General features: G+C 50.3%; 1 protein-coding gene across 5 annotated transcripts in view; it reads left to right on the top strand.

The window, feature by feature from the left end:
• The first annotated feature begins 4294 nt into the window (after window positions 1–4294).
• The window catches only part of SMARCA2 (SWI/SNF related BAF chromatin remodeling complex subunit ATPase 2), a 192762-nt gene continuing 184503 nt past the window's right edge, over window positions 4295–12553 (top strand). For 2 of the 5 annotated variants that reach the window (XM_080819931.1, XM_080819935.1), the window contains exon 1: window positions 4295–4418. The gene's annotated coding sequence lies outside the window, so the exon portion shown is untranslated. Of the gene's footprint in view, window positions 4419–5217; window positions 5256–6183; window positions 6246–6630; window positions 6823–12553 lie in introns of those variants that run through there. The other 3 variants (XM_080819933.1, XM_080819932.1, XM_080819936.1) reach the window with 3 other exon arrangements.

Raw genomic sequence — 12553 nt, 5'->3', positions numbered from 1 at the left:
CCTGAGCCGAAGGCAGAGGCTTCACCCCCTGAGCCACCCAGGCGCCCCCAAGAAATAGAATTTCTGATGTTCTTCCCAAATCACAGTGAACTGCCTTGCTCACTCCACTATGGAGACCCTGCCTTAGGCAAATTATTTAATGCCTCTCAGTTTCTTCATCTGTAAAATGGGGATAATGTCACGTAACTCAATCGGATCAAGTGGACAAAAGGCATGGGTCAAGGCCTGTGCACAAACCCTGGCCTGTGATTTAAAGGAGAAATAAAAGGAGATACTATTATAATGATCACTACTCTATCACACGGTTGCTAAGTGTGCTCATGTTGCTCCTTGCCTAATTTAAAAACCACATAAAACCTCCTCTCAGTGCTCTCTATATGACTTCAAGAGCTATAGTTTCTCACCTCCGACCTCACCCCCCGAAACAAAGCAGAACCAACCAAAAGCGTATTAGCCTTTTCAGCTTGGAAAACAGCGATCCTGAACACTAAGTAATCCTGTTCATTAGCATGAGAATTACTAATTGGGAAGACCCCCTAGATCCTATCAGAAAATTTTAATATGGGGGGGTTGTTTGCTTTTTGGTGTTTTTGTTTTGTTTTTAAACAACGTACAATGTACTAGACGCCTGGCTAAGTGCTGAGGTTTCGAAGATGAATTGAACTTGCTCTAGGCCCTCCAGGCACTAACCATCTAGTGGAGGATACCAAACAAATGATCGCATCAAAGTGATAAGAGCTATAATGGAGGTACAAACTGGTTGCTATGGGAGCAGAGTAGGCTAAGCAGCTTCCTTTGCCTGGGGAGGGCAAGGAGGACCACTGGAAGGATGATGGCCATAGCTGAGTCTTGGAGGATATGACTGGGAATCTGCATTTTGGTCGGAGGGAGGTATATCCAGTATGGCCCCTTAGGAACCTGTGGGTAGACCAGGTTTCTGGTGCCGAGGGGTTTGAGGAAGTCAACGAGACTGGCAGAAATCCGTCCGTGCTCAGCCTTGGATGACATGCTATGACCGGAATTTATCACAGAATGGATTGGAAATAGACAAAGGCTCTTAAGTGAGAGGGTGATACCATCACAGAGAACGGGGAGGATATTTTGGAGGAATGACTTTTGAAACAAAATCTCTTGAGACTGTTGGTTGGGGAAAAGGAGAAAGAAGAGCTTTTACCTCTGTAGTCAATTTACTTGCTAATTCTAAACTCGTCACTAAAGTAAATGTCGGCTAATTCACTTCTGTCCAAGAGCCTAAACGAGTTTAAGCTCCTCTACTCCTGTAGAAGAAGTATTCATTCCCTAAGTGTTTGACTTGTTCCTGCAGGAAGCCAGGCAGCACTTCAGCCAGCCATTACCAGTTTGCCTGGTGGGATTACAAGCTTCCAAACGTTGTATGAGGAATTGTTCTCTATGAGGATGTTATAGCCAGATACCAATTTTCAAACCCAACATCCACTCTAAACAGAACATCAACCACAGCCGACTTACATAACAAGTGAAAGTGGCCATACAGACATGAAAGAGCGACTTCCATCTCTTGATGCCAAGCTAGAAAGAGAAAAGCAAGTTCAGAGAACCCATCATGACTCATCAAAGTCCAAAAGGAAAAGCTTCACGCGCACACAGCAACCCGTGCAACCTCTTGGGGTCCTTTTAGCCTGCAACCATATTGGCTTTTGTGCGGATCTTCTGCGAGACAAAAGAACCCCATCATTTTTCCTCCTTAACATCAATTGTTACGTGTTGCTTTACCTAAGAGATGAAGCTTCTGCTCCATGTTCTACAAGCTTCCCCTGCACCCGTACTTAGTGAATGCCTTTTCATTTCTCCTGAGCGTGGGCCTTACTTTCTAACATTTCTCCTTGCTGCAGCGCAAGCCACAAACAAGACGATTCTTCCGAGGGAAGACCTGAAGGGAGAAGGTGGTGCTCTTAGACCAATACGAAGGGAAAAGGAGATGCAGTATCTGTATTTAAGCTCGGCTCCCAGAGACGGATTTTATTTTTCAGTTCCCATAGTTGAGTATAGAATGCATTGATACCAGTCCTTCCAAGCACCGCATCAAAATTTTATATGAGCCGAGGAATATACACGTGTAGCAAAGCGAGGGTTTTCTTCTCCACTCTCCCTCTGACAAAACGCCGGGAGGAATGGCCAGTCTCTTCCTCTGGTGTCTTACTAAGATGATTGTTCTCTCTTTGAAATGTGGCATGGCCGGTGAAGATGGAATCATAAAGGGATCAAAGGTCCTTATGCACAAGGAAGGATAAGTGTGAGGTTGGTGTGCCAGAGAAACAAATTGGGCCTGAAAAAAATTAGAACCTATTATTAGCTAATGTAATAAGCATTGCCGTTAGGTGAGGGCCCTCTTACAACCAGATTATCTGGCTATATTATTACTTGCGGTTTATGAGGCAGTTAGAAGTTATACTTTTACTACATTGCTAATTTCAAGGTTTCTCGATGTTTGTTTCCTGGGTAAAAGTTATCCTGGCATATCCTCAGGCAGAAAAACAAGTTCTAACAGTCAATCCTTTAGGGCATACTCTATCCTATTTCTCTTAGATGCGTTCTCTTTTGTTATTCTGAGGTTCACTTTGGGATAGACGGGAAAGTATAACGCTGAAGTTATCAAGCAAGTAACAAAGCCTTAGAAACTACGGGGTGGCTGACATTGACCCTCCTTGCCTCCTGAACTTGGTGGCCTTGCAAACTCTGCTTCCCCTCGCAGTGGACCAGCCACGTAAACAGATTTTGCCATTTCATGAGCCGATGCAGCCTTGTTTCTTGTCTTCAACATCTCCAGTGCCTGGTTCCCAGCATCCTAGGACTGCTTTTCAGACCCGCCCGCTCCAAGAGTCAATTCTGCAACTGCAAAATGGTCCTAAAATAGGATTTTACTCTAGGGGGAAAATCCTCAACCAAATAGCCACAGTGCACTTTGAATGACTAATTGAAGCCATTACATTACAAAATAAGGGATACATCATTCTTTTCATAACACTACCATATAGGAACAGTTTTAATTTTAAGAGTCAAGCACTTACATTAATCTGAGTCTGAAATAATAGGCCCCTGATTTAAAATCTCCTAACATTCTTTCACACTTCATAAAACTAAAAATAAAATTGTCTCAGCAAACACTGACCTATTCCGCCAGCCAAAGAACTGTATTTCAAGGAGAATTGGAACAAGAGGTCGCCCAACTGCCAAGTGCCGGCAATCTACTGTGCGGAGCCTTAATCGCTCTTAAATGCGAGGTGGGAGAGAAGAGCCTATGGACTGTACAGGATAAGAGATTTATTCCCCTTCTTAAATCAAAAGCAGATTCCATGCTTCAGCTGTCCCCTAAGCCGCTCGCCCCGCCCCCACGGGGTTGTTTTTCCGTAATTTTGTATATATTTTCTTCGAAGATGACAGGTGAGGGAAGCTTCAAGTGCCCTATCTGGTCCACGAAGTAAACAGAGGGGTTGGGATGGGCTTATTTATTTACAAGGCGTTCAGCCTCTCAGCTGTTTCCCCCTCACTGGCATTTGGAAGCTTGCCGTCCTCCAGAAAAGAGACAGATTTGGCAGGAATGTTCTTTGTGCCCGCCTCCCTTTTTACCGGGGAGAAAGGGGACAGATTTATAATTACAACCTTGAGTGGGGGTTGGGGAGAAAAAGTTTCAGCCGGCACGACGATGCCTGTTTTTTCTTTCACGGTCAAGACCGTGCCACCAGCCGCTCCGGTGCCCCTCGGGAGCCCTCCGCCTGTCCCCTCCCTTTCCCTCTGCAGGCCGGCTCCGGCAGGCGGAGGCACGGTTACATTCCAGCACCTTCTCCACATACCCCCGAACTACTACGCGCTATTACTACGGCTGCCCTGGCTCTCCCGGTGCCGCCTCCGCTTCCCCAGCCTCCCCGGTGCGGGGTGGGGGAGCCCGGCAGCGCCCCCGGCCCGGAGGCCGGCGGGGAGAGCGATAACGGGCGCCCAACTCCTCCAGGGCTTGGGGCTCTCCGCGTCCTGCGCAGTTTCCCCGCTCCAGGCACGAGCACGGCCCGAGAGCCGGCGCCTTGCAGACACACACGGATCCACGCATACAGTAGAGCTGTCTCGATCCACATTCTTGCACACCGCCCCCTCCTTCCCCCCGAGCTCCCGGAGTCGCTGAGCGGGGCGAGTGACAGGCGCGTCCCGCCAACCCGCGCCCGGCCGGGCAGGGAGGAGCGGCGCGCGGGGCCAACTGCGGCGCGTCTTCCGGCGCCCGTGGAGGCGGCGAGGGTGGGACGCGGGGCGGAGCCCGAGTTTAGGAAGAGGAGGGGATGGCTGTCATCAATGAAGTCATATTCATAATCTAGTCCTCTCTCCCTCTGTTTCTGTACTCTGGGTGACTCAGAGAGGGGAGAGATTCAGCCAGCACACTCCTCGCGAGCAAGGTAAATATAACTTACAACTCCTTTCTCCTCTTTCCCCTCCCTCCGGCCTCCGGGCTGCAGCCGCCGCACGAGCCCCTCCGGCACCGCGCCGCCTTCGCCGGGGATTATTCATTATTATCCTAATTATTATTTATTGTGCATGCACGGAGACCAAAACAAACAGGCGGGCCAACCGCCACAACAACAACAAAAAAGCCCGCCTCCTCCCCGCGGGCCTCAGGTGGAATGCTCTAACGACAGCTCCCGGGCGGCCGCGGAAGAAACGGGAAAGTTTCAACCGAACCTTGCTGTTCTAATAATAACAGTAATAATTACTACTTCGGGGAGGCGAGGGGCGGGGGGAATCCCCACAAACCACAGCCTTGACCCTAGGTAGGCAGTCAGCGATGCGCTGCCAACTCAAGGTTGCAACACACACACACACACACACACACACACACACACACACACACACACGGCAAGGTTGCAATCCCCCCCATCCCCTTCAAGGTGGGGGAGGGGGACGGGGAGGGGGGGAGGCTGGAGGACCCGGGAGGAGGATGGAAAGGCGACAGTTCACCCCAGCAGTCCTCCCCGGAAGAGTTGGAAGGGGAGCGGGAGAGGAGGGCGAGGAGCCCGGGCTGGCGGCGGGGCGCCAACGAACGCGGCTGCCACCCGCTTCCCGGGGACTTGTTTAAAGGGTTCCCGTTGCCCAGACGCGAGCGGATCGCGGCGGGCGAAGCCGGAGCTGGCGCGCCGTAGAGGCGGCAGCCAGCGCCGCGGGGCCGGTGCGTGCCGGATCGGAGGTGTCACCTCCACTTGGCGGGTTCTCTCCGGCGGGGATGAGGACGCTGACCGGTACGCAGGCCTTTAGGCAAAGGGGTTACCGGGGCGCTGCGCCCGGGGCTCTGCGGACGTCCCTGCCTCGGGTACCTGGCGGCCGTGCGGGCTCGGGTGTTGAAGTTCGGGGTGTCCGGCCCGGGCCGCACTGCCGGGAGGGCGGGAGGAGGCCCCAAAGAAGGAGGTCGGAGGTGCCCGCCGGGCTCAGTTACCCTGCCCTCCCCCTCCCGGGGTTTGTTTTCTTTTGCTTGGCGTCGTCCCCCAGCTTGAGCCGCGGGAACCTCGGGCGTGGGTCGCCCGCGATCGTCCGGGTGCTAGGGGCTCGCTGGGGCCCGGGAGAGCCGCCGTGGCTGCGGGCCGGGAGGCCATGATCTGGATAATCTTCTCTGCCTGACTGTCACAAACAGGACCCGCGCGCACCCGGGCAGCAGTGGTGGCGTTCGCCGGAGAAGGGGAAGGGCTGCGGGGGGGCGGGGGAAGGAGGGAGGGGGTGGCGAGGGCGGGAGGCGGGGAGACCGGGTGGGAGCCTCCTCCCAAGGATGACACGCACCCCTTCCTTCTCGCTCCCTGCTTTCGAGTTTGCTTTATTCCCATCCCAACCTGATTTACCCCTTCCTCTGCTCTCCCCCTCCATCCGGCCGTCTTCCCTCCTCCCGTTTGCGTTGCAAAACAGGGCCATGCCATCTGCAAAGGTGTCGCGATGCACTTCCCCAAATAACCGGTCCGGCGTGCCAGTCCCCAGGCGCCCTCCGGCTGCGGGCGCACGCCGAGCCCAGTGCTCCGGGTGCCCCGCACCAGGCCTCGCAGCCTGGGCGCAGTTGCACCGCGCGGGGCGGGGCGCAGCAGTGCGGGCTCCGGGGGACCCCCGTGCCCTGGTCCCGGCACTCGGCGGGTTTCCGGTACACGCGCGGAGATCGCCGCCTGCCAGCGTCTTCGCGCTCGCCCCTGCCTCCGCCGCCTGGATTGCATTATTATTTTTATCCGGGTTGCAGCTTGCGGCGGATCCTGGTGAGCGCGGGGCAGGCCGGACTGCTGGGGGTGGGGGGTGGGGGTGGAGGGAAGTTGGACACGGATCAGGCAGGAAAAAAAAAAAAAAAAAGTTTGGCAGGGCCGCTAAGTAGGGAGGGGGGTGGGAGGGGGCGGCGAGCTCCCGCCGCTCGCGTCTCCGCGCCCTCGGGGCCGGCGCGAGCGTGTCTGCGCGTGAGTGTGAGTGTGTGTTGTGCGCGCCGGGGCCCGTGCGTCGCGAGCAGAGGCGCCGGCAGCCGCCGGGAGCCCCGGGAGGACCAGGCGAGGTTTGGTGGCGGGGGCCGGTGGGGGTGGCGTGTGCGTGTGGCTGTGAGTGTGAGTGTGCGCGCGCGAGCGGCAGAGAATCAGGAAGTCACAGCAGCGAAGCGCACACAGACATGTTTGATCGCCGTGACATGACGCGCGCGAGGGAGGAAGCGGCGGCGGCGGCGGCGGGGGCCGGGCCGCGGGCTCGGGCGCGGGCCTAGGGCTCGGGTGGGGAGCCCCGCTCCGACAGCCGGCCGCGCCGCCGCCGCAGGCTCGCCGAGCCCCGCGCCTCTTTTTGTTCCGCGTCCCCCAGGTAAGGAGCCTGCGCCGGCGCCGCCCGCCGAGTGCGGAGCTTTCCAGCTCTTTCCCTGCCGGCCCCCTCCGGGCTCCCGGCTCGCCTTTCCTGCAAAGTCAGGCAGGCGGGGGAAGCGGGCTCCTCGCCCTCCGATCGATCGCGTGGAAAACTTTCCAGCGGGAAGCACCGCGAGGGGGAAGAAGAAGGCCTCGCCGGCTGCTGTCGCTTGTCAGTTCTTTCTCCTCCGGGTCCGGAGAGTGGAGTCGCTGCTGTTGCACATTCAAACTTCGGGCCTAAACGTGCCTGCAACTCTCGCAGGATTTACTCCGGCGATAAAATAAATATGCCGAGTCGTCCCTTTGGTCTTGCCAGGCGTTTGGATTTTTTAAGAGGAGGAGACGGGCTTGGGGAGTCGAGGGAAGTGGAGGGGGCTGTCTTGCAGAATCCATTCCTTCTCTAATGTCTGCGCCGGGTGTTATGTAATTTTAATAGCACATGGGTGCAAAGCCCACACTGGGCTTCTCCCCTCCTTTGTTTATATAACTTTTGGGAGAGTTTTGCAAGGTTTCGCCTTTTTTCCTTCCTCCCCAATCTGGGAGACGTTGGTGCTTTTGAAACCACAAAGCGACGGGGGTTAATATTTTATGGAGAGGTGTCATCATTGTCTCCTGGTCATTAGATAGACTGCATTCCTAAGTACCTGAAATGTTAGAGCCTAGGGGAAGCGTTAAGGATACACCTTCATCTCCTGCATGGAGCGGTTATTTTTAACATCTGTGCGTCATGAAGAGCAGAGTTAAATTTTAAACTCCCATTTCAAAGGACTTTTTTATTTACACCTGGTCCTGCCGTGCTCCTAGGAGCAGAATGCTTGTAGGAACAGAAAGCTTGTTGCTGGCGTGTGGAGTCTTAGCTGCCTCACCAGCTAAGATTCAGAAGGCCCTGAGAGCTTGACTAAAATAGAAGCTATACCCAATAGCATGTGTGTGTATAGACACTTAGATGTGCACGTTCAGATATTTCGGTAATATTTTGCACTGGTTTTTTTTTGGCGGGGGGCACTGCCCCAGGCTTGTTTGCTCACACAAGACCTGGTAGGCGTCCAGCCTACTTTGAGCACACTGGTGAAGTGTCAAGAGGTGTGGCAGGTCTTTATCCAAGTTGGTGTATTGTTATGCAAATCCTGACACACTCCCTCTTTTAGGGATCTAATTGCGCTTTTATTCTCCTGGACTTTTTTTTTTTTTTTTTTTTTAAAGTTCCCCGACTCCAGTGTTTGCCACGGGAAGAAGGGATTTGGAGATACCTGTTAGGTCCCAAAGATATTTATTGCAGTGGACTAAGGAAAAAATCCAAACCTGGGGACCGGGATTCATTTACCTGATTGGAGGCATTAAGCAGAGGTGCCTTGTGGGTAAAGAAGATTGTGAAAATAAATTAGGAGTTTGGGGTATCAGAACCCTTGAAGAATGGTCAGAGGGGAGGGAGTGTCTCCTTCAATGCAGCCTTTCTCTTCTGAGTGACAGCAGTGACATCCCAGCTCTGGGAGTAGCTGCACTGTGGCGTCTTAAGAAAATATTCACCGCAAGAGTGTGTTCAAAGGAGCTTTAGATCTTTTCTTTTGTTCGGTTTTAAAGTGGTTTTTGAGCATTTCTTGTCAAGTTTCTTGAAAGGTGCTTTGACCAATACCTGAGGCTTGGAATTGACCAAAAAAAAAAAAAAAAAAAAGTGCCCCTGCTTGTATTTTATTGCTAATGCTGGAATTATTTCTGACAATGTAACTGGAAAGTAACACTTTGGCAAATAATTATTCACAACTTTCTGTCTTTGATTAAGATCAGACATGTAGGCCAGTGTAAAAGCGTATCCCATTCTCTCTAGGAGACCATTGGGATGCCCCTTATATTACTATAATATTTTGACATCTCATTTTAAAGGCTTTTTACTTACTAGATAAGATCAGAAAAGAGAAAACTTTTATAAGCTATAAAAGTGGTGGTGTCCTCCAGTGTTGTCCTGGCTTTTTTCTTTTTTTTTCCCCCCCTTTAGAAGTCTTTCTTTGTAAACAAGGTCTTTGTTTGTCAAACTGCCCTAGGTCAGCAGCTTTCTGATACTCCAGAGAAATAATAAATCATGATTGGTGACATCTTGACATGCTGCCACAAGAACTGAATTATCACAAGTATAATGCCGGGCAGGGTTTGCCAGTGCTGGCCTTGTGAGGGAGTGTTGATAGGACCTGATTTCAACCAGCCCAAGTTTTGATTCCCACTGTTTGGGGTCAAGCTGATTTTCAGGGGAGCCACGGACAGTTTGTTGCTTAACATGAGTGGACTTGGAGAACTCCCTATAAATGAGTCACTTTTCTCTTCTGCAGTATTTCTGGTGAACAGATGAGAAAATTTCCCTAATGGGAAAGCCATATTTGGGAGCTACTTCTGATTTTTCTCTTGTCACTTTCTTGTGTGAAAGAGTGGTCTTCTGAATCACTCCTTGTCCTTAAATGTGTTCTGTAGATCGTTTCAGACCTACAGAGGATGCTGACTTCTCTGTCATCTTGGGAAGAGTTTGCATGATGGGACTCTAATCTCTAACCATTTGAAAAAGTCTGGGGTCATTCCCTAAGTAGTTGGGAGCAGAAAATAGGGATGGCAGTAAAGCTGTTTGGTAGAGTACTTAGGAAGGCCCGAGATGTTTATTTTTTCTGCAGAGGAAGTCATTATTATATTTACCAGAGAATACAGAAGTCTAAAACTCAGTGCTGCCACAATCATTATGAAAGACAGCGTATGTATTTTGAGGTTATTTATCAGCAAGTTAAATGGGATCTTGCAACGTGGGTTTGCAAAACTTTACACCTCATTGCTACTTATTATGACTTTGGGTTTTTTTTTTTCTCATGTGAATGTGGTACTTTTCCCTGGAAGTATTCAGGGTACATTAGACTGTCAGTATTACAGGTTTTAAAGATACAGTCAAAGATGCTTAAATAATTATACTTTAGCAAAACATATCGTAGAGCTGGTGAAATTCAGAAACCACCTAGCTGGGTCTTTACGATGTTGGATAGAAGCATCTTTTGATTTTAATTATGAGTGAATAACTTACTAATTCACTCATTTGGAATGATGGCTTAGATACGGAATACAGGATTTTGGCTGAAATATTGACGTAAGTGGTGCCCTTCTGGGCGTCTGGATTTATAACACATTATTATGTAATTGAAGCTGTGAATTGTGATGCTTTCTTCGTTATGTAAGACTTTCAGAACATTCACACAGTTATAATCAGGCTATATGCCTGTGTCATGTAAAAGCTTTAAAAATCACAGCTTTCTCTAGTATTTTCAGGGGCGTAAGCATCAACCCAAGCATCGATCTTACATCAAGTCATTATCTACAGTGATGCAAGCACTGATGTTTTAGAAACTTTCTAGCAGCTGATCTCCTCCAAATATGGGCTGACCCTTTCGTGAATTGTCCAGTGGAACCCCTAGGAGTTGAAATAAGTTTGAAGTTTAAAAATCATCAAATATAATTCTAATTCTCCCCTTCCTCTCCCCCTTTTTTTTTAAAAGCTGAATTCTGGATTTGGAAATTTAAATTACTTAAAAATAGAAAACTCATATCCGAACAAAAAATATTGGGATGTATTGTTTTGTAGGTCAATAGTAACCCCAGGGAAATTGTCTGTTGGTTTGTGTTTGTGTTTTCCTTATTGAGGATGATTACATAATTCTTCACCCACTTGATGTTGCGTATCCCAATTGTTATTGTCCCACTGGAAGATAAGTCACTGAACTTGCAAGTGGGATGTACAGGAGGGAAGCCCTCTCCCCTCTTTCCCCCACTGCTTTTGGAGTGGGCACGTGTTGCCCTTCGTGGCGTCTGCAGCGACCCAGGCCGTTGTCGCTGTGCCCTAGTCATACATGTGCTAAAATGCTATTAAGCAAAGCCCATAACTCCGTGAAAAGTACACAATCTACAACTGAGATTTAAATCTACAATTCAATCTGCATTTGTGTTTTCAAGAGTATATCTGAGCATATGGTGAACCGCGCAGGCCTCGTGATGCAGGGAGAGGTCAGGAGGAGCTGTCGCAGGTCCACGCCTTGTGGCCAGAGGAGCGCAGGGGTGGGGCACATGGGGGTACTGATCATCGGAAGAAAATCCAGAGATTACAGGGACCGGTCTGAAGAATCCATGAGAAGACATTTGACCTGATGGCTCAGGGAGGAGGTTCGTGTTGGGGAGAATTTGCGGAAGACAATGTTGGACGTGGTGGAAAGACTTGATATATGGACTGTCGCATGGATATTTTATCCGGTGCTTACTGGAGGCTTGTCTCAGAAGTTTTGAACGAGGGAATTCATGAGCAAAAATACTTAAGATCGCCCTGTGGATTCGAGGCCGGGGTGGGTGTGGAAACCATTGAAAGTGTGTCCTGGTAATGGACGTTTTTACAGCAGAGCTCAGAAGGTGTCTTCAAATGTGATATTTTACTTGATTCATATCAGAATCGTGGCTGTAGCTGACGACTGTTTTGCCTAGTTTGTGGATGAAGAACTCGAAACTTGAAGAGCTCAAATGAGCTATGGTGGTGATTTCTTTTAAAGGGCATGTTAGCCGTAAATGGCCATTATCCATTTTAATTGCAGTGAACTTGAAGCGTTCCTGCTTGAACTTTTGCAGCTACTGTGAAAGCCCGGGCAAGTGGGGCATATCAAAACCTGTCCATCCTGTCCCTGAGGTTCATTCAGCAAAGAAGGGTCGCGCTTTACTGCGAAGTCATAGCACACCTTCTCGGCCAGAAGTTTTTAAAATAGGTATTTCAGACTCATATGTTTAGGTTTAATGTGTAAATGCAGTTATCTTAGCGGACAGAGAAGGAGGCGGCTATCATCATTTCTTACCAGCAGCCCACATGAGGCTGCCTTGTAGAGGGACCTCACAGAACCTAGGAAGGAGGGTTGTACACAGGACACAGGACAGTATATGTCAGAGGGGGCATGCTCTGAAGCGAGCTTTTGTTGGTTTGGTTGGCGTGGTTTGGCTTTGGCCAGTTGCCTAGCAGTTTGGGTTCAACTAAATGTTGGAAGTGATGGCGATCGGTGATAACCTTTGTAACTTCCAAAGGTCATGAGTCCTGTGTTAGAAGGATGCTCTGCCCTAGTGTTGTTTTGCTGAGGGACTTTTTCTGGTACTTTGGGTTTGCTCATAGGCACCCTCCTCCAAAGCCTTTTTCCTCGGCAGAAAGGTTGGCTCACCTCGTGGAGGAGGTGATGGGATTGTGACACAGGTAGGCCACCATCTTGAAGGGTGATGGTGTTAAGTGCCTGGTCCCTGAGTATCCCCGGGGGAGGGCAGGGCAGGAATTAGCTGTTGCAATGTTTGTGTTCTCTTTTGTCCCACACAGAACTTCCCGAGCCTTGGCCAGGTCTGACTCTGGGCAAGGACAGTCCCAGGCCAGGTTATTTAAAGGGAGGGCAGCAGCTAACGTCGTTTGTTTCCTTGACCGTTTGACAGAAAAGTTCACAGAAGCGGGACCAAGTATCGTTTTTGAATCCAATCCCTTTTTATTTTTATTGTTTTATTTTTAAAGATTTTATTTATTTATTTGAGACAGAGAGATAGAAAGGGGACAAGGCGGTGGAGGGGGGGGGGGAGTTGCAGACGGAGAAGGAGAAACAGGCTCCCCAGTGAGCAGGAAGCCTGATGTGGGAATCGATCCCAGGTGGGATGGTGACCTG

The sequence above is a fragment of the Martes martes genome (assembly GCF_963455335.1).
Source record: "Martes martes genome assembly, chromosome: 12".
Taxonomy (NCBI): domain Eukaryota; kingdom Metazoa; phylum Chordata; class Mammalia; order Carnivora; family Mustelidae; genus Martes; species Martes martes.
This window is presented reverse-complemented; position numbering and strand designations above follow the sequence as displayed.